This window comes from Eriocheir sinensis, unplaced genomic scaffold (genome assembly GCF_024679095.1).
Source record: "Eriocheir sinensis breed Jianghai 21 unplaced genomic scaffold, ASM2467909v1 Scaffold1606, whole genome shotgun sequence".
Classification (NCBI taxonomy): Eukaryota; Metazoa; Arthropoda; class Malacostraca; order Decapoda; family Varunidae; genus Eriocheir; species Eriocheir sinensis.
The window spans coordinates 26,661-49,003 of NW_026110969.1; positions in this window are offsets into that span (position 1 = coordinate 26,661).

Genomic DNA, 22,343 nt, shown 5'->3' on the forward strand with positions numbered 1-22,343 from the left:
TACTCGCTCTGTGTGTATTATTTTTTATATATATATGTGCTTGTGTTGTGTTTTTTTTTTCTTCATTTGTATATGTACTCGTGTGGTCATCCTTTTATGGGCTGTCTTTGGGCATGTACGACATAAGTTTGTAATATGTCTCTTTCAATTAGGATTTAGGTCCTTTCGCACCGTGCCGGGGCGTCACCCTCCTGCCGGGGGATCGGTCCTTTCGCACCGTGCCGGGGCGTCGCCCTCCTGCCGGGGGATCGGTCCTTTCGCGCCGTGCCGGGGCGTCCTTTCGCCCCAGTGCCGGGGGATCGGTCCTTTCGCACCGTGCCGGGGCGTCACCCTCCTGCCGGGGGATCGGTCCTTTCGCACCGTGCCGGGGCGTCACCCTCCTGCCGGGGGATCGGTCCTTTCGCACCGTGCCGGGGCGTCACCCTCCTGCCGGGGATCGGTTAGCGCGAGCGGTGCCTTGTTGGGCGGAGGCCTGTGGCTACCTTTCCCCCTCCCTCTCCCTCTCCCGCTATTGATTTTTTTTCCAGTTTGCCAGCATGTGTGTGCGTGTCCCCCCTCTATGCCCCACCCCTCGCGAGCGGTGACTTGATGGTCAGTCTGAGGGTACCACTACCCCTCCCTCTACCCGCTATTGATTTTTCAGTTTGCCAGCATAAGCGTGTGTGTGTGTGTTACTGTTGATTTTCATATTGACTGGAGTTATATCGATTGTCTTTTCAGTGAGGGGTAGGAACGGGAAAAGTAGATTTTATACATTTTTATTGAAATATAGTGGAAAAAATTGTATGACAATTTATTATATTTCCTTAATCTAGTCTATTTTATTTGTTCTTTATTAATCCAGGCTAATTTGTTATTTCTTAATCCAGTCTAAATTCATGCTAAGCCTAAAACAAAAACACACAATCGCCATAAAAAAAAAAGACACAGTACAAACTCCCACCGTACAGGCTCAAAGAAATACACTGGAAACCCACCCATCCTACCCTTTTTTTCCCTCCCCAAAATAAATCCTAATTGAAAGAGACATATTACAAACTTATGTCGTACATGCCCAAAGACTGCCCATAAAGGATGACAACACAGTACATATACAAATGAAGAAAAAATACACAACACAAGCACATATATATAAAAAATAATACACACAGAGCAGTACATATATAAAAAAGATTGTTAAGCACTAAATATAGGACTCTCACAGATTCGGCCACCATATGCATCTCTAACTTCCAAGACATTAGTGAATTTTATTCGCTTCCACTCATAAAATCCATAATGGAGTTTAGTAACTTCCCCACCACCCACCCCGCCTATGACACTTCCAAGAAAGGTCAAGCAGGGTATGTCAAATCAGAAGTGGGCGCAGCCGCAACACTTCCGCCATATGCTGCATTTTTTTTCCAGTCGTGATTGACGCATTTCATGATCTTTTTGCTGCAGACGACTTCGCCGCCGCTCTCGCGATTCAGCGCCCGACGGAAGTCAAGACACACCATCACCGCAGCGTGTCTGTTGTTGTTGCCGTGGACTTATGAAAAGACAGAGAACCATTATTAGACAAAAAAATCAATCTCTCTCTCTCTCTCTCTCTCTCTCTCTCTCTCTCTCTCTCTCTCTCTCTCTCTCTCTCTCTCTCTCTCTCTCTTGTGAGAATAAAAAATACTTACTATGCGTTACGCTGTCCGGTGGGTCGTTCTTCAGATGAGACACTGGTAATGGAGTATCACATCCTTCCCTCAGCACACGCCGCCCCATTTACCGACACCTCCCAACGCGCCGCAGTTGTTGTTGCCAATGACTCGCCCGTGATATGTTCACCGGTAGACTTGGGAGTTTCTGGAACATCCCCCACCTCACCACCACCAACATCCGCTGAAATGACAAGAAATATATATATATTTTTTTTTTAAACACAATGAATAAGAAATACACACACACCAGCGCTTGTGCGCGCAGAAAAAAAAATACAAGAGGCGGATATCTCACCTCCGTTTCTGGGATGTGATGTGTTATCCACGGCTTCAGCTTGGGATGTGTTATCCATGGCTTCAACTTCTAATGCGGCTTGACCCATTATCTGATCGTCAACATCGTCAGCATGAAGAGTTGCAGCGGCAGCGTGGGGCTGTTGTTGTTGTTGTTGTTGTTGTTGTTGTAAGTTCATGACGGCGAAGACTTCCTCCATGACGCTCCTCTCGCAACGTTAGGGGACTGACTAAGCTACCCGGGGTTATTTGGGGCATATGCGCACACTACCACAAGCCTTTTCTTCTTCCGAGGCTACCCCAGGTTATAGGGGACACGCCCACACATGTATGCAAACACGCGCGCACATGCCCAAAACCACAAGCCATTCTTCATCCGAACAATAGGAAAGCGTGAACAAACTCACACCCACCCGGTCACGTCGCACGAAAAAAAAAAACAGAATCCTGTTCTTAATAACTACATATAACTACACACACGCCATAAATGAATAAGCTATATACTACTTCTCTACATTTTTTACACATAGGAAAGCGTGAACAAACTCACACCCACCCGGTCACATCGCACGAAAAAAAAAAAAAAATCCTGTTCTTAATAACTACATATAATTGCACACACACGCCATAAATGAATAAGCTACATGCTACTGCTCTACATTTTTTACACACACACACATTGTAGCATTTAATAAGTTAGCCACATATCTTAGAAATACAATGCTTGTAAGTCAGTCCTTGACTAGATTGACAAAATGTTTTTATACATGGGGGCATTTTAAACATTCTATAAGCATATGTTAACACCTTTCTGTCATTCTTCAAAAAATTTCCTAAATCATAATTATCTTTCAGAAACTGACTAGTCCTCTCTAAGCCTATTTTATTACATAAGTATACGAATTGAATGCAATACACGCCACACACCAGAGTTTTGTCCGACTGTAATCTTGCGGCAAGTTTAAAAACAGGATAATCTTTATGCTTATTTAAGAAACTTCGAAAGTACTTAGAATATAATGATGGGGTCAGGGCGTATGTGTCGAAGAAATATATACACTTATCACTAACATAGAACACCACCCAGTGACCCATTTTCGAAGCTTGCGATGCGCCTAACACATTAGCAATAAAGACAATGGGCTTGTCTGACTCACTCCTTAGATTTAATTTCGCTACATCGTCAGCGGGAAGACAGCCTAAGAAATATATATTATTGTGATAAAGTTTTCCTTGTAGAGCTTTCATAATTTGTTGATTATTCATTATGCTCTAGTGTCGCAAGACACGTGCCTCTCCGAGTTGATTGACAACACTCACTTTGTATCCCCAAAACAGATAATTACTAAATTTTTCATCAAGCCTTTTTAAGCTGAAGACTTATGCGTAAGTTTCCACTGTGTTCAAGAGGCACTGTGCCTCGTATGTCTTCCGGTAACAAACTAAAAACAAACACTGTCCTTCCTTTCTTAAAGCTATCGTAATCAAGCAAAGTGTCATTTTCTACTCCTAAACTATCTAAAATATCATAATAGACTCGCGTACACTCGTGGGGAAAAGAAACCGTATTTTTATACATATTCATACCATTGACAGAGACTGTTAGTTCAGACAAATCAGCATTCTTGAAATACAAGCCATTTTATTATATACACCCGAAAAGGCCCTCATGTCAGCCATAACGATATATAAACGCTCTGGAATGACATTTCCCCACGGTTGGTCACAGACAATACTTGTCTGCTGTTTGCCGAGAACCAGAGATTTATATAACGTCTTGTTAAATATTGTACGCGTTATTTTTCCTGTCTCTAATTCTTTATTTAATGCAAGCAATGCTGACGGATAGGGTTGGAGTCTGGTGACCCAAAGTTTAGCAAAATCAATATGGGCACGCACAGCACTCCCATCGCCGTCAGTGTTCAAATACCAAGCTTCGTTAGCTAACTCAAGCCTTATTCTCAATGGGATGTCGTCGCATAAATACTGATCACAAGAAGTAATGTCCGACATTAATGGGAAGGTGAGATGAAGACCGTGATCTTTGATATCTTTTAAATGTCTCTTGTATTTGCTCCCAAGGCTAGTGAAGTATGCGGCGTCATAGGTTTCGGCTACGCCTGCTCCACCCGACCTGTTATCTTTGAGGAGGTTTCCTATTTCTCCGAATGATTTGAGTTTTAACGTGGAGAAGGTGGTGAGCATTTTTAGGAATGACCAGTAATTAAAGTATGGGTTACTTTCAACCATTTGATCGCCTACATACACCTGAATTGATTTGAACATGGTATTAGCAGTGCCATTGCAGAATTCGACATTGACAGCCTCCTCGACTTTTGTTTGTCCATCAGCTTGAGTGACACTTACTTTCAACTCAAGAATTAATTTAGCAAGATCGATAAATGCCCCCTTCACCCCCGGCACGCGGAACTCTAGGTACTTATCTTTTAACCGGGCGTGGCTGGACAAATTTACAGGTAAAATGTCGACAAGAGTTTTAGACGCAATAGAGCTCTCAACCTGGCGTTGTCTGTTGATTCTAGGGAATTCGTCAACCACACTGAGCGCATAATCAGAAATCGGAACGGAGGGAGCGGCGGAGGCCATGATGTTGTCGCTTTCGTCGCCCGCTATATACTAATGGAGACACTGGTCGCGGGAGCGGGCGACGTGTTAACTTGATAAGAGACCATTCGCTAAAAAAAATGGCAAGCCTACGCGCGCGCGCAGGTCAGAATGTTCCCACCCTCCCCTTTTTTTTTTCATGAGTGTCCACCTCACCTCCACATTACTAAATTATATCAAACACATCGCTGTTCTTTCTCTCGCAACCACTTTTCCTTTTATTAATTTTTTTTTTCTTCTTCTTGTTTCGCGAAGTAACTCTTCTTTTTTTTCCTCCTTTAATAATTCTAGCACCTACGTCACTTAAGGCTTCAATACCTCTTTTCTTTAAAGCGCCTCTCACACTTCTTTGTCCACTGCTCACATCCTGGATAACATCTTGAGTAAACTTAAGCGCTGAGGGCTTAACGGTTCTGAATAGAAAGGGCATTACACTCTTGGCTAGGTTTGCGAGCGTACTAAAAATACCGCCACCTCTTTGATGTAGTCTTGCAGGATGGGCGAAATGCACAGTTCGAATATTGTCAAAACCACCCCCCACCTGATGTGGAAAGCTACTCAAAAGACTTGAAAATTCACCCTCCGTAGGCGGAAGAAACACTGTTCGCGACGATGACTGCATGACCACTAGTTAAAAAAATATATAAAGCGTCATTTTTATAGCTACACAGTGGTTTGTGTCTGTCGCCCATCCCCGGCAGTTGAGGCTTTCGCGGGAGATTCTTCATCCCTCTTCCTGCCCCAAGAGCATTACCTTAACGTTATTCAAATCTAGTTGGTGGGCAAAAGATCTTAACTCCTTCAAGTAGGCCACGTTCCATTCATGATCCATCTTTCCCCTTCGTCCTACGCCGGTAGGAAAAATGACTTTTCGAATGTTTTTTTTCTGCTTTACATAATCACCAAGCTCATTGAGGCAACATTTAAAATTATCGCGTCTGCTTTGCTTGGTGTCCGACATTAAACCGTTCACATAATGCATATCTCTGCTGGTTTCAATAAAATATCTTGACACGTCATTATATTCTACAGATTCACCCTGACAAAATTGAGTCACCATACCCACCACAATGGGATAATTTGATTCCGTGGGTGGTTCCTTCACTACCAGCGACCCCACATTCGGTCTGACACACCACACGACTCTGTTCAAATTATAAAGTTGTTTCCGATTTTCAAAGAGATTAGCATAGCCATACACTTCAGCCAAGTCCTTGGCTATACCGCTAAGTTTAAAACTGCTGGCGTTGATGGTGGCTACTAAACACACACTGTCGTCAATGAACTGGCGATCGGTCATTCGCCCCTTCACAGGAATGATGGGATAATCTGACATGTTTATAGAAAAAATATATATTAATTCTCGCTCTTACTCACGCTTAGTGTCTCCCTGTCCCGCGAGGTCACACAAGTGCCTATATCCCACCCCAAAACAAAATCCTTTTATACGCGATAATTCTCCACGTCATACCCGGCATCCGCGCGGGGCGAGAAAGAAGGCGTGGGGCGTGGCTTTGCCCGAATTGGGGCACTTCTCCTTCCTCCCCCACCTCCTCCTCCAAACAGTTGCTTCCTTGCCTTATTATTGCGTATAAATGAGGGATCTAAGTTTGTGTTGTGGAAAAGCATTTTAATAAAAGGTATATCATCAGCTTTGAAGCCTAATTTGCTGTTGACGTCACTTAAGGTTTGCAATATATCAATGACGTTAAAATTATTAATGGGGCTCAAAGATTTCCGTTTGTATCCCATGTAATTCCTGGAGTATGTTTCATGAGAGCTAAAGCTTTGGCATAATCCCTTTGAGCTGCTTTCATTCTAACATCAATCCTGTTATCTATGGCGGGTTTCGAATCGATAGTATTGGTGGGGAACGTCGTGCGAGGACCTATGGCCGCTATAGATGGCGGGTGGTTGTTTGGGGTTAATACATCTTGCAGCGCGCGTCTCTTTATATTTTTTAATGCAGTTGACGCCTTGACCGTCGAACCCGACAACGGTTTCCGCACTCTCTTTTCTTTTTTTTCCTCGTCCGTCTTTCTGTTTCGTTTTATGTTACGGCTCCCCGTAGAAGACTTGAGTAAAAATTGTTCTGCTGTTGATTTCGGGATGAGACAATATTCCTTCATTTTGTTAAAAGACCAGTTATGACACTAGCTGCCAGAGGAAACAGCACAGAGTATAGCGCCGCCCCGCTGTGTTCGCAGTATTTTTTTTTTTTTAGTGTACTTACCCCTTGTTGGCGAGTTTCCTTATGTGTTTTTATATTTGTTCAGGGATTTCACAATCTTTGTATTTCGCGTAAGATTAGTTTTAGGAAAGTTAGAAACACTTCATACAAGCAATCTATATGTTACTTGTTCAACACTGCAATTACTATGTTCCGCTTGTCGGGGGAGAGTTTAGCCAACAACAAAACAAGATCCTTGTGAACAAAGGCGAGGGGAGGTGCTTTTTTTTTTCTTCTTGTTGGTGAATTCGAGGTCATTAGGAAATATCTTGAGCGTCTATCCAACAGTCTTGACTCGGATCATAACCCAACCAAGATACAAAAAATTGTTTGCGACCGTTCACCACTCTCGATTTTTTTATGCTGACGGGGAAAACGTCCGGTAGCTGAACTTTGATAAGCTCCTCTTTGTAAAACAAGCCTTGGATGGGTTGATTGGATAAATCTTGCAAGGTATAACCCAATGGGGACTGTCGATAATCCACGCTTGCAATTTTAAATATTTCTTCTGTGTTTTGGATATGAAAGCCTCGGTTAAATTTAGAAGCTTTATCCGCGCCCACGAGTCGAACGTAGTCCCCGATGTTCAGCACACGACTGGCTTTACCTTGACGCTTTTCTCTGTTTTTATAATTATGCATTTTCTTAAACTGACGAATGATTCCTCGCGGGTCCTTCATGGCATGTACTTCGGCTGGGGGTTTTCCTAGACGTGCGTGAGGCGATGCGGTTATAGCTCTCAGTACCTTCTGCAAGATGGAAATATACTCGAGTTTATTGTGAGCTGTCATATACCTATATATTCGACCTTTCAGAGTTCTGATAAATCGCTCAGCAAGGCTGCTTTTTATCTCTTGGGAGTAAACGCTGTACATTTTATGTCTTTACTTTGCAAATAGGTTTGAAGTGGACGATTATAGAACTCTTTGCCTCGGTCAACACAGAGCCTAGAGACCCCACTGAAAGCAGCGTCTTCCTCTAGCAATGTCTTCATTGCCATTACCATCGATTTTGCATCTTTACGTTTAAGAGGCAGGGCTTTGGCGTACCTGGAAAATGCATCAACGCAGACTAAGATGTAATTATGACCTCCATTAAAGCGGGACAATTCTTTCATGTCCGCGAGATCTGCTGCTATGATAACTCGCGGTTTGGGACTGAGAATAGCGCGTCGCTTAAACTTATGGGGTTGTATCTTATGTAATGTGTGTGTTCTGCAACCTTCCATAAACTGTTCAACATCGCGCATAGAAACGTCGGGTTCAATGGCTCTCGCTGCTAAAAATAAAGGCCTCACTCCACTTAAGCCTCCAGGTACTTGAGGGTCTTCATAAAGTGACTTTAAAAGACGTGTCTTGGATGGGGCTAGCATATCGCTCACTCTCTCCACGAGTACACAACCTCACAGGAGCCGTCGTTCGCTATATTTGATCTCAGTGATAGGACCTCGGAGCTTAGTCAGTCCCCTAACGTTGCGAGAGGAGCGTCATGGAGGAAGTCTTCGCCGTCATGAACTTACAACAACAACAACAACAACAACAACAGCCCCACGCTGCCGCTGCAACTCTTCATGCTGACGATGTTGACGATCAGATAATGGGTCAAGCCGCATTAGAAGTTGAAGCCATGGATAACACATCCCAAGCTGAAGCCGTGGATAACATCACATCCAGAAACGGAGGTGAGATATCCGCCTCTTGTATTTTTTTTCTGCGCGCACAAGCGCTGGTGTGTGTGTATTTCTTATTCATTGTGTTTTAAAAAAAAATATATATATATTTCTTGTCATTTCAGCGGATGTTGGTGGTGGTGAGGTGGGGGATGTTCCAGAAACTCCCAAGTCTACCGGTGAACATATCACGGGCGAGTCATTGGCAACAACAACCGCGGCGCGTTGGGAGGTGTCGGTAAAATGGGGCGGCGTGTGCTGAGGAAGGATGTGATACCTCCATTACCAGTGTCTCATCGAAGAACGACCACCGGACAGCGTAACGCATAGTAAGTATTTTTTATTCTTACAAAGAGAGATTGATTTTTTGTCTAATAATGTTTCTCTATCTTTCATAAGTCCACGGCAACAACAACAGACACGCTTCGGTGATGGTGTGTCTTGACTCTCCGTCGGGCGCTGAATCGCGAGCAGCGGCGAAATCGTTTGCAGCAAAAGATCATGAAATGCGTCAATCACGACTGGAAAAAAAATGCAGCATATGGCGGAAGTGTTGCGGCCGCCCACTTCTGACTTGACATACCCCTTGACCTTTCGTTGAAGTGTAATAGGAGGGGTGGGTGGTGGTGAAGTTACTAAAATCCATTATGGATTTTATGAGTGGAAGCGAATAAAATTCACTAATGTCTTGGAATTTAGAGATGCATATGGTGGCCGAATCTGTGAGAGTCCTATATTTAGTGTAACAATCTTTTTTTATATATGTACTCGCTCTGTGTGTATTATTTTATATATATATGTGCTTGTGTTGTGTATTTTTTTTCTTCATTTGAATATGTACTCGTGTTGTCATCCTTTTCTGGGCTGTCTTTGGGCATGTACGACATAAGTTTGTAATATGTCTCTTTCAATTAGGATTTATTTTGGGGAGGGAAAAAAAAGGGTAGGATGGGTGGGTTTCCATTGTATTTCTTTGAGTCTGTACGGTGTGAGTTTGTAATATGTCTTTTTTTTTATGGCGATTGTGTGTTTTTGTTTTAGGCTTAGCATGTATTTAGTCTGGATTAAGAAAGAACAAATTAGCCTGGATTAAGAAAGAACAAATAAAATAGACTAGATTAAGGTAATATAATAACTTGTCATACCATTTTTTTTCCACTATATTTCAATAAAAATGTATAAAATCTACTTTTCCCGTTCCTACCCCTCACTGAAAAGACAATCGATATAACTCCAGTCAATATGAAAATCAACAGTAACACACGCACACACACACACACGCATATGCTGGCAAACTGAAAAATCAATAGCGGGTAGAGGGAGGGGTAGTGGTACCCTCAGACTGACCATCAAGTCACCGCTCGCGAGGTAGGGCATAGAGGGGACACGCACAACCATGCTTGCAAACGGGAAAAAAATCAATAGCGGGATTGGTAGAGTGATTGGGACAGGTATCCACAGGCCTCCGCCCAACAAGTCACCGCACGAGCATACCGATCCCCGGCAGGAGGGTGACGCCCGGCACGGTGCGAAGGACCGATCCCCGGCAGGAGGGTGCCGCCCCGGCACGGTGCGAAAGGACGCCCCTAGCCGATCCCTCGGCACTGGGGCGAAAGGACGCCCCGGCACGGCGCGAAAGGACCGATCCCCGGCAGGAGGGTGACGCCCCGGCACGGTGCGAAAGGACCGATCCCCCGGCAGGAGGGTGACGCCCCGGCACGGTGCGAAAGGACGCCCTAACCGATCCCCGGCACTGGGGCGAAAGGACGCCCGGCACGGCGCGAAAGGACCGATCCCCGGCAGGAGGGCGACGCCCGGCACGGTGCGAAAGGACCGATCCCCGGCAGGAGGGTGACGCCCCGGCACAGTGCGAAAGGACGCCCTAACCGATCCCTGAACAAGGCACCGCTCGCGCTAACCGATCCCCGGCAGGAGGGCGCGAAAGGACGCCCTAACCGATCCCCGAACACGTCACCGCTCGCGCTAACCGATCCCCGGCAGGAGGGCGACGCCCCGGCACGGCGCGAAAGGACGCCCCTAACCAATCCCCGGCAGGAGGGTGACGCTCAGGCCTCCGGGGAGACACGATGGCGTGGAAGGTGGTGGGTGTTTGGGGTGGGGTGGGTGGGGGGGGGGGGGAATGGTCACTTTTGGGTAGGTTTGTGACCACTCCCCGGTTGGGTAGTGGGAGGTCCTCGGCGGCTGGCTGCCCGCGCGGCTGGCTGGCCGTCCGGCTGACTGGCCGCACGGCCGGCCGGGAAATTCGACGTACAAAAATTTTTCGACGTCAAAAAATTTTCGACGTCATTTTTTTTTGGCTGCAAATTCTTGATTATGCTTGCGAATTATTTTGGTCCCGTCACTGTCACCATTACCTACTACTTAATGGTCATCTGGTTCACACTCTCCATATAAAATGTATTAGAAAAACATTACATATTAATCTTAATTGTCACTCATTCATAGTCAGATTTTGCACGTTTTTTGATTGCTAAGGATATGTAAGTAACTTAGGCAGCTGTTGAGTTGGCAAGTAATATACAGTAATATAATTATTTGATAAATATGTTAGAAAAACGTACTGAAAAATATTGCTGTCTACCATATATGATGCTTACACTTTCTCAAATTTCATTAACATTCATTTTCTACAGCTATACAGGGTAGCTGATCCTGTCATCAGTATCGTTATAGATAATATAGAAGTTGGTATAGTCTTTGTGTATTTTTACATATTGTTACGAATATGCTGTATGTGTATGATTGTATGTGTAATGTGATGAAATTGTAGCATGATGAAATGTTAGCTCAGCATGGTGCAATTCTACTTGTTGGGACAAGAGAGACAGAGGGGAGCCCGGGGCCACCGGCCGCCGGGCAGGAGAGGTGCGACCGTGCGGGGTCGGCAGTCGAGTCAGGGCGAGCGGAAGGAGTGTGAGCAAGACGCGTGTCTGGGCTGGCGGGGGTTCAGCTGAATGCCCCGTTCGTGAGCTGTGTGCGAGTCTCTCGTGCCTCTGTGTGCCTGATTAACTGTTCTGTGCTCTTGAGAGTTGCTGTACTGTGTGAGGAACCTGTCATTAAACTAGAAATTAGTGTTGAACGTGTATCCATTGTGCCCTGCCTCGTGTCACCTCCCCTCGGTGTTCTGTGGGGGCCGTTGTCAGTGACTGGTGCCCGTGTGGTTGTTCTGGGGATCACGCCGCCTGCCTGCCCGTGGATGGTGTGTGGTGGGGGGTGGCGTAACAATATACATTGAGCCCTTTATGCATTATTTATGTTAACCATTGGATATAATTTTCCTGATCCAATAGTAATACTTCAATTAATATATATCTGTATGTTAGCTATTTTGATGACAGGATTAGTTACTCCTGCAAGGTTGTAGAAAATTAATGTTAATGAAACTTGAGAAAAACGTAAGCATCGATATATGGTAGACAGCAATATTTCTTTGTACATTTTTTATAGCATTTCTCAAATATTTATATTACTGTATACTATTTGCCAACTCAACAGCTGCCTAATTTAATTACATATCCTTAGCAATCAAAAAAGCGCAAAATTTGACTATGAATGAGTGACAAGATTAATAAGCAATGGTTTTCTAATACATTTTATATGGAGAGAGTGAACCAGATTGTATACGCGGTGCATTGTGAGTAAAACAAATGCTTAGTAAGCTATCCTTATTATGTAGGTTGAGCCACCGTAACACCCATATACATCACAAATCACCATTTTCACTGAGCACGCTGCGGTGAGAACACAGTGAAGTGAACCAGTTTCCCGCCCAGCACCATTTGTGTACATATGTGACGTCATCTGCGGTGCATTGTGGGTAAAACAAATGGTTAGTGAGCTATCCTTAAAGTATACAATCCTTGGCTGTGGGGTTTTGGCTGCTGCAGGACGCTTAGGGGCTCCTCTGCCTCACATTTTTTGCATGATGATCCGTGGGTTTTGGCTGCCGCGTGACACGAAGGTTATAAAATTAATGTAGACGTTATACTCAAAGGTCGAAGGATTTGGTGGTGGTTTGGGGTGGGGTGGGGTGGGGGACAAATCACCTATAGTTATGCTACTGTAAACAGCGGTCAAGATTAATTTTAGTACCGTGCCAGTATTTCATTACCTACCTTATGAAACATTACTAACTCTTCATATGTCTTTTCTACAAACGTTCAACAATCAAGGAAACACTTTCAAAATCCAATTCAAGAACTATTTATTGTTGAAAATAGGAGATAGTATTCACGAAAGCGCAGCCTCCTATGGCGGCGGCGGCCGTGCCGCGGCCGCCGCAAAATAGCTTGCAGAGGGTTTAGGGTGAGTGAGCATATTTGGTTAATGGAGCATATTTGGTTAATCTAGCTAACAACTGCTTCAAATATACCGAAAAAATAGCATGGGTACTGCATAGAATACTTCTTTTGCTTCACATTTGTGAAGGTTTTAGTTACTGGTCGTACCAATTTACTGCGTAAACGGCTTGATTATGTGAGGGTACCTTGAAAATTTCTAAGTCCAGTGTTGTTGTTTGATATGATGGCTTCCTGGGTAGACTGAGCCTCTTAGCTGCCTTATACTACACCACAGAAACTAGTTCCTAAGTCAGTGATATCCATAATGCCCATGGATCATAATGATTTCGGACAAAAAAACGGTCTTTAAGAGTTTTACGTTATTTTTCAATATATTAAAGCAACTAATGCCGCAGCTATTTGTATTTTCTAATTTTAAAGGAATACATTCGTGAAATTTTAGTACGCGAAGGTGTTTCAGTGGCGGCACCCAACGGCGAGTTCCTCAAGTCAGTTGTTTTCAAGCCGCCATAATGGATGGAAGGCCGACACTCTCACTCCTCAAAATATCAGTCTACTTCACCTCTCGGTAGTGTTAACTGACTATTTAACCTCTTTATTGGTATGCATGTAGGTTGACAAAAGGACCGATTACTATCCCAATACCGGGTTCAACAGTCAACAGTGACACGGGCGTGTCACGTGCGCTTTGTGATTCGCGGTCACATGAAGCTGTGACAAGCACGTGTCAGAAAACAAACGGATATTGTTCAACGCGCGATAATTATAGTGGAGTTTGAGTAAAATGGAGGCCAAGGTCATACGTAGCAGTCGGTGGGTCACCCCCGTGTCAGTTAACAGCAGGAGCGTCAGTTCTGGATGACAGCTGTAGGAGGGGGGTCGAGGGGGGCGAAGCCTCCTCGTTAGCAGGTCGTAAAGTTCGGTTGGAGTAGTTTAAATATGCTCTCCACCAAAAAACAAAAAAAATAAAAAAACGGTTTTCTGGCGCATCATACATGTGGGGGGGGTCCAGAGGGGGGCGCAGCCTGCTTTGGTTAGCAGGGGGGCGAGGGGGGCTCTTAGGTTATAAAGTTAGGACTTTCCGTGGTTAAGATTCGTTTTAGGTCCGTGCCAGTATCTCATTACCTACCTTATGAAACATCAGTATCTCTTCATATATCTTTTCTACAAACCTTCAACAGTCATGGAAACGCTTTGAAAATCCAATTCAAGGACTTTTTTTTACTCTTGAAAATAGGGGATAATGTTTACGAAAGCGCGTCGCCGCCTCTGCTGGCCTCGGCGACTCTGCAGCCGGTGTTGCGAGAAATACCTCCTCGCTGAAATAAGTCACATATACATGAGGGGGGGGGGGTCCAGGGGGGGGCGTAGCCCCCCCTGGTTAGAAGGGGGAGTCGAGGGGGGCGCAGCCCCCCCGTTAGTAGGTCGTAAAGTTCGGTTGGAGTAGTTTAAATATGCTCCCCGACCCTAAGCCCTCTGCGAGCTATTTTGCGGCTGCGGCGGCTGCAGCGTCGCTAGAGGAGGTGACGTGCTTTCGTAAACATTATCCCCTATTTTCAAGAGTAAAAAAAAGTACTTGAATTGGATTTTCAAAGCGTTTCCATGACTGTTGAAGGTTTGTAGAAAAGATATATGAAGAGATAGTGATGTTTCATAAAGTAGATCATGAGATACTGGCACGGACCTAATACGAATCTTTACCCTTTCCGTACTTTCAAGACAAGGGAATTTTCCTTCATTTAGGGATTTTTCTAGGGAACTTTTGGAAGCCCATTTTTCAGTGAGTTTGGCTTCCCCCCCCCCCAAACCCCTGTTCCCCACAGTTCCCCAGGCTTGTCTTAGGGGTAGGGGGCTGGGGTGGTGGGAGAAGAAGTTCCCTAGTTTTACCGCATATTTAAACTACTCCAACCGAACTTAACCAAGATATATGAAGAGCTAGTGACGTATCAAAAGGTAGGTGATGAAATACTGGCACGGTACTAAAACGAATCTTAACCAAGATATATGAAGAGCTAGTGATGTTTCAAAAGGTAGGTAATGAAATACTGGCACGGTTCTAAAACGAATCTTAACCTAAACAAACAACATGCCTCACTAAATGGCCTCATTAATGGCTAGCCAGGTGTCCCAGAGTAATGGGTTATTTCCCGTCACAGGCTCAAGGGCCAATCTGCGATGGAGATGAGCATCAAAACAATGTGCAGCCGTAGATCGTACGTGCCCTTAGCTAGGCTATACATGAACCATACTCAGTAAACAAATATACGTAACAGATCAAACCCTGTAACTGCCACGCACTACTTTGTCCAAGCGAAGGGAACTAGACCACGAACAGCTCCACACGGTAGTACCTGTATGTAACAAGCCGGCCACAGGACCCTAACGGTGCTGTCAAGGGGCACAGGCGAGGGGGTTCACCAAGCGAGTCGTGTGAACCAGCGAAGCACCGCGTCACCCTCTTGGATAACACCTGTCGCCGTGCGCACCACCAATCCAGGAGGGCGGTGACAGCCGAGACAGGTGTGACATTACAGCTGACTTACCTGGTGGAAAATTATGGTGCACGAAGTGGCTTGAGCTTCCACTACACGGCGCGAAGGTCAACTGAAGAGTGAGCTTACACTAAGGACTCTAGAGTATATTTTATACTTCTTGGTCACCACTAAGGGCAAGTTGATTTCAATGATTTGTGATATTGACATGAGCCAGACGCAGGAATTTAATAACGGCATGCAATCCAATCAAATTTATTAGGTAGTGGTTGTACTCAGACACGCATTGAACCCTTCACTTGTTAGAACAGGAGAGAGAGAGAGAGAGAGAGAGAGAGAGAGAGAGAGAGAGAGAGAGAGAGAGAGAGAGAGATTCCTACCTACTACTATTTCCATCTGGGCTTGCAACACCTGGTAATTACACGGCCCAGGTAAAGAACAACTGATGCAAAGGGAGGGAAAGAAAGGGGGGAAGGCAAGTGAAAGGGAAAGGATAGGGAAGAGAAGGAAAGGGAAAGAGTACTAGGGGAAGGGTGGCATATATTATTAGGAGAGAATGAGGAAGGGAAGACAGAAAACAAAACCAGACAAACGAAGGGAAGGGAAGGAAATGGATGGGAAGGGAAGTATGTATAGAGATAATGAGGTAGGGGAGAAGGACAAATAGAAGGGAAGGGAAAGGATAGGAAGTATGTAAAGATGGAATGAAGAAGGGGAGAAGATCAAATAGAAGGGAAGGGAAAGGATGGGAAGTACGTAAAGAGAGAATGAGGAAGTGGAGAAGGACAAATAGAAGGGAAGGGAAGTATGTAAAGATACAATGAGGAAGGGGAGAAGGACACATAGAAGGGAAGGGAAAGGATGGGAAGTACGTAAAGAGAGAATGAGGAAGGGGAGAAGGACAAATAGAAGGGAAGGGAAGTATGTAAAGATACAATGAGGAAGGGGAGAAGGACACATAGAAGGGAAGGGAAAGAATGGGAAGTACGTAAAGAGAGAATGAGGAAGGGGAGAAGGACAAATAGAAGGGAAGGTAAGGGAAAGAATGGGAAGTACGTAAAGAAAGAATGAGGAAGGGGAGAAGGACACATAGAAGGGAAGGGAAAGGATGGGAAGTACGTAAAGAGAGAATGAGGAAGGGGAGAAGGACAAATAGAAGGGAAGGGAAGGGAAAGGATGGGAAGTATGTAAAGAAAGAATGAGGAAGGGGAGAAGGACAAATAGAAGGGAAGGGAAAGGATGGGAAGTATGTAAAGAGAGAATGAGGAAGGGGAGAAGGACACATAGAAGGGAAGGGAAGGGAAGGGAAAGGATGGGAAGTACGTAAAGAAAGAATGAGGAAGAGGAGAAGGACAAATAGAAGGGAAGGGAAGGGAAGGGAAAGGATGGGAAGTATGTAAAGAGAGAATGAGGAAGGGGAGAAGGACACATGGAAGGGAAGGGAAGGGAAAGGATGGGAAGTATGCAAAGAGATAATGAGGAAGGGGAGAAGGACAAATAGAAGGGAAGGGAAGGGAAAGGATGGGAAGTATGTAAAGAGAGAATGAGGAAGGGGAGAAGGACACATAGAAAAGAAGGGAAGGGAAGGGAAAGGATGGGAAGTATGTAAAGAGAGAATGAGGAAGGGGAGAAGGACAAATAGAAGGGAAGGGAAGGGAAGGGAAAGGATGGGAAGTATGTAAAGAGAGAATGAGGAAGGGGAGAAGGACAAATAGAAGGGAAGGGAAGGGAAAGGATGGGAAGTATGCAAAGAGATAATGAGGAAGGGGAGAAGGACAAATAGAAGGGAAGGGAAGGGAAAGGATGGGAAGTATGTAAAGAGAGAATGAGGAAGGGGAGAAGGACAAATAGAAGGGAAGGGAAGGGAAAGGATGGGAAGTATGCAAAGAGATAATGAGGAAGGGGAGAAGGACAAATAGAAGGGAAGGGAAGGGAAAGGATGGGAAGTATGCAAAGAGATAATGAGGAAGGGGAGAAGGACAAATAGAAGGGAAGGGAAGGGAAAGGATGGGAAGTATGTAAAGAGAGAATGAGGAGGAGGAGAAGGACAAATAGAAGGGAAGGGAAGGGAAAGGATGGGAAGTATGTAAAGAGAGAATGAGGAAGGGGAGAAGGACACATAGAAGGGAAGGGAAGGGAAAGGATGGGAAGTATGTAAAGAGAGAATGAGGAAGGGGAGAAGGACACATAGAAGGGAAGGGAAGGGAAAGGATGGGAAGTATGTAAAGAGATAATGAGAAGGGGAGAAGGACACATAGAAGGGAAGGGAAGGGAAAGGATGGGAAGTATGTAAAGAGAGAATGAGGAAGGGGAGAAGGACAAATAGAAGGGAAGGGAAGGGAAGGGAAAGGATGGGAAGTATGTAAAGAGAGAATGAGGAAGAGGAGAAGGACAAATAGAAGGGAAGGGAAGGGAAAGGATGGGAAGTATGTAAAGAGAGAATGAGGAAGGGGAGAAGGACAAATAGAAGGGAAGGGAAGGGAAAGGATGGGAAGTATGTAAAGAGATAATGAGGAAGGGAGAAGGACACATAGAAAAGAAGGGGAAGGGGAAAGGATGGGAAGTATGTAAAGAGAGAATGAGGAAGGAGAAGGACAAATAGAAGGGAAGGGAAGGAAAGGATGGAAGTATGTAAAGAGAGAATGAGGAAGGAGAAGGACAAATAGAAGGGAAGGGAAGGGAAAGGATGGGAAGTATGTAAAGAGAGAATGAGGAAGGGGAGAAGGACACATAGAAGGGAAGGGAAGGGAAAGGATGGGAAGTATGTAAAGAGAGAATGAGGAAGGGGAGAAGGACAAATAGAAGGGAAGGGAAGGGAAAGGATGGGAAGTATGTAAAGAGAGAATGAGGAAGGGGAGAAGGACACATAGAAGGGAAGGGAAGGGAAAGGATGGGAAGTATGTAAAGAGATAATGAGAAGGGGAGAAGGACACATAGAAGGGAAGGGAAGGGAAAGGATGGGAAGTATGTAAAGAGAGAATGAGGAAGGGTAGAAGGACAAATAGAAGGGAAGGGAAGGGAAGGGAAAGGATGGGAAGTATGTAAAGAGAGAATGAGGAGGAGGAGAAGGACAAATAGAAGGGAAGGGAAGGGAAAGGATGGGAAGTATGTAAAGACAGAATGAGGAAGGGGAGAAGGACACATAGAAGGGAAGGGAAGGGAAAGGATGGGAAGTATGTAAAGAGATAATGAGAAGGGGAGAAGGACACATAGAAGGGAAGGGAAGGGAAAGGATGGGAAGTATGTAAAGAGAGAATGAGGAAGGGGAGAAGGACAAATAGAAGGGAAGGGAAGGGAAGGGAAAGGATGGGAAGTATGTAAAGAGAGAATGAGGAAGGGGAGAAGGACAAATAGAAGGGAAGGGAAGGGAAAGGATGGGAAGTATGTAAAGAGAGAATGAGGAAGGGAGAAGGACACATAGAAGGGAAGGGAAGGAAAGGATGGGAAGTATGTAAAGAGAGAATGAGGAAGGGGAGAAGGACACATAGAAGGGAAGGGAAAGGATGGGAAGTATGTAAAGAGAGAATGAGGAAGGGGAGAAGGACAAATAGAAGGGAAGGGAAGGGAAAGGATGGGAAGTATGTAAAGAGAGAATGAGGAAGGGGAGAAGGACACATAGAAGGGAAGGGAAAGGATGGGAAGTATGTAAAGAGAGAATGAGGAATCGGACAAGGCCACATAGAAGGGCAGGGAAGGGAAAGGATGGGAAGTATGTAAAGAGAGAATGAGGAAGGGGAGAAGGACAAATAGAAGGGAAGGGAAGGGAAGGGAAGGGAAAGGATGGGAAGTATGTAAAGATACAATGAGGAAGGGGAGAAGAACAAATAGAAGGGAAGGGAAAGGATGGGAAGTACGTAAAGAGAGAATGAGGAAGGGGAGAAGGACAAATAGAAGGGAAGGGAAGGGAAAGGATGGGAAGTATGTAAAGAGATAATGAGGAAGGGGAGAAGGACACATAGAAGGGAAGGGAAGGGAAAGGATGGTAAGTATGTAAAGAGATAATGAGGAAGAGGAGAAGGACAAATAGAAGGGAAGGGAAGGGAAAGGATGGGAAGTATGCAAAGAGATAATGAGGAAGGGGAGAAGGACAAATAGAAGGGAAGGGAAGGGAAAGGATGGGAAGTATGCAAAGAGATAATGAGGAAGGGGAGAAGGACAAATAGAAGGGAAGGGAAGGGAAAGGATGGGAAGTATGTAAAGAGAGAATGAGGAAGGGGAGAAGGACAAATAGAAGGGAAGGGAAGGGAAAGGATGGGAAGTATGTAAAGAGAAAATGAGGAAGGGGAGAAGGACACATAGAAAGGAAGGGAAGGGAAGGGAAAGGGTGGGAAGTATGTAAAGAGAGAATGAGGAAGGGGAGAAGGACACATAGAAAGGAAGGGAAGGGAAGGGAAAGGGTGTGAAGTATGTAAAGAGAGAATGAGGAAGGGGAGAAGGACAAATAGAAGGGAAGGGAAGGGAAAGGATGGGAAGTATGCAAAGAGATAATGAGGAAGGGGTGAAGGACAAATAGAAGGGAAGGGAAGGGAAAGGATGGGAAGTATGTAAAGAGAGAATGAGGAAGGGGAGAAGGACAAATAGAAGGGAAGGGAAGGGAAAGGATGGGAAGTATGCAAAGAGATAATGAGGAAGGGGAGAAGGACAAATAGAAGGGAAGGGAAGGGAAAGGATGGGAAGTATGTAAAGAGAGAATGAGGAAGAGGAGAAGGACAAATAGGAAGGTAGGGAAAGGATGGGAAGTATGTAAAGAGAGAATGAGGAAGAGGAGAAGGACAAATAGAAGGGAAGGGAAGGGAAAGGATGGGAAGTATGTAAAGAGAAAATGAGGAAGGGGAGAAGGACACATAGAAGGGAAGGGAAGGGAAAGGATGGGAAGTATGTAAAGAGAGAATGAGGAAGGGGAGAAGGACAAATAGAAGGGAAGGGAAGGGAAAGGATGGGAAGTATGTAAAGAGATAATGATGAAGGGGAGAAGGACACATAGAAGGGAAGGGAAGGGAAAGGATGGGAAGTATGCAAAGAGATAATGAGGAAGGGGAGAAGGACAAATAGAAGGGAAGGGAAGGGAAAGGATGGGAAGTATGTAAAGAGAGAATGAGGAAGAGGAGAAGGACAAATAGAAGGGAAGGGAAGGGAAAGGATGGGAAGTATGTAAAGAGAGAATGAGGAAGAGGAGAAGGACAAATAGAAGGGAAGGAACACAAAGGACACAAAGGAAGAACAAACAACAGCAGACCTGCTGGTCCTTTCGAGGTTGTTTGTGACAAGCTACACTAACTATCTAATCAAAGGTGGAAGATGAAGGACAGCAAAGGCGAAGGCTCCTCCCCACCCCCCCATCCCTCCAGCCAAAGCTGGCAGGAAAGGAAAAAGAACCATGCAGCATGGAAAAACTGCATGGAATTTATGTAGGAAAGAGGAAAGAACTACCATTACTGCTACCACTAACCGGGCAATAAAAGCGGACAAGGACACCAGTATTCGAAAGAACTTAACGTTATTACGACAATGAGTAATATCTTAGTTGCTGGTTGGATTCAAAACACTTGTCTAATCTATTCTTGAAGGCCGTAACTGTTGTACTATCAACGACATCACAAGGTAGAGAGTTCCAAACATTAACAACTCGATTGAAGAAGAAGTGTTTAGCCAAAGTGCGACGAGAATCTTTACCACTTATCTTCAAATTGTGATTTCTTCTTGTTCTATTTGATCGATCAATTGTAAAGTAATCTTCCGCATTAATATCACTGAATCCTTTGAACATTTTAAACACTTCTATTAGATCGCCTCGCATTCTTCGTTTTGATAGGCTGAATAAATTTACTTCTTTAAGCCTTTGTTCATATGACAAATTTCTCAACCTAGGAATCATCTTTTTTAATATTCGTTGGACCATTTCCAACTTTTCTATGTCTTTTCTGTAGTAGGAGACCAAACTGTACACAGTACTCTAGACGGGGTCGAACCAACGAATTATACAGTTTTAATATTACTTTTTCCGATTTATTATTAAAGACTCGTCCGATGAAGCCAACCAATTTGTTTGCAGTTTTAACTACCTCTGAACAATGCTGACCGGGCTTTAAATCGCTTGATATAGTGATTCCAAGATCCTTTTCTTTACTTACTGCAGAAAGTTGTTGGCCATTCATTACGTACCGAACGCAATTGTTATTTTTTCCGATGTGCAACACTTTACATTTCTCAACGTTAAATTTCATTTGCCATTTGTTGGCCCAACGTGCAAGTCGATCTATATCTGATTGTAAAGCTTCTTCGTCGAGTATCGCAGTTACTTTACTAGCAATTTTTGTGTCATCAGCAAATTTTGATACTTTGCAAATGAGCCCATCATCGATATCATTAACATAAATTAAGAAGAGCATGGGGCCAAGCACTGATCCTTGAGGTACGCCGCTTTTGACATCGAGCCAGTTAGATGTAACACCGTTTAGAACTACTCTGTTTCCGCTCAGAGAGCCAGTCCGCAAGCCAATTGTGAATGTTACCCGAGATACCGTGCGCCAGTAGTTTGCTGAGCAATCGTTGGTGGGGACCTTATCAAATGCCTTTTGAAAATCCAGATATATGATATCTACTGATCTGCTTTCATCGAACACCTCAAAAATATAGTGAAAAAAATCAAGTAAGTTAGTCAAACACGAACGTTTACTACGGAAGCCATGTTGCGAATTATTTATTATATTATTTTCTTCGAAGAATTTCACCATATTGTCGCGAATGATAGTCTCCATTAACTTACAAACAATAGATGTCAGGCTAATTGGTCGATAGTTTCCTGGATGAGACTTGTCCCCCTTTTTGAAAATTGGTGTGACAGTTGCAAGTTTCCAATCCGACGGAACTTTTCCAGCTGTTAAAGATTTATTGAATATGATGGAGAGCGGTTTACAAATTTGATGTTTGATTTCTTTTAAGACCCTAGGGTAATTTTGTCTGGACCAGGAGCTTTGCTTACTTTAATCTTTTTCAATTGTGCGTAAATGTCACTTT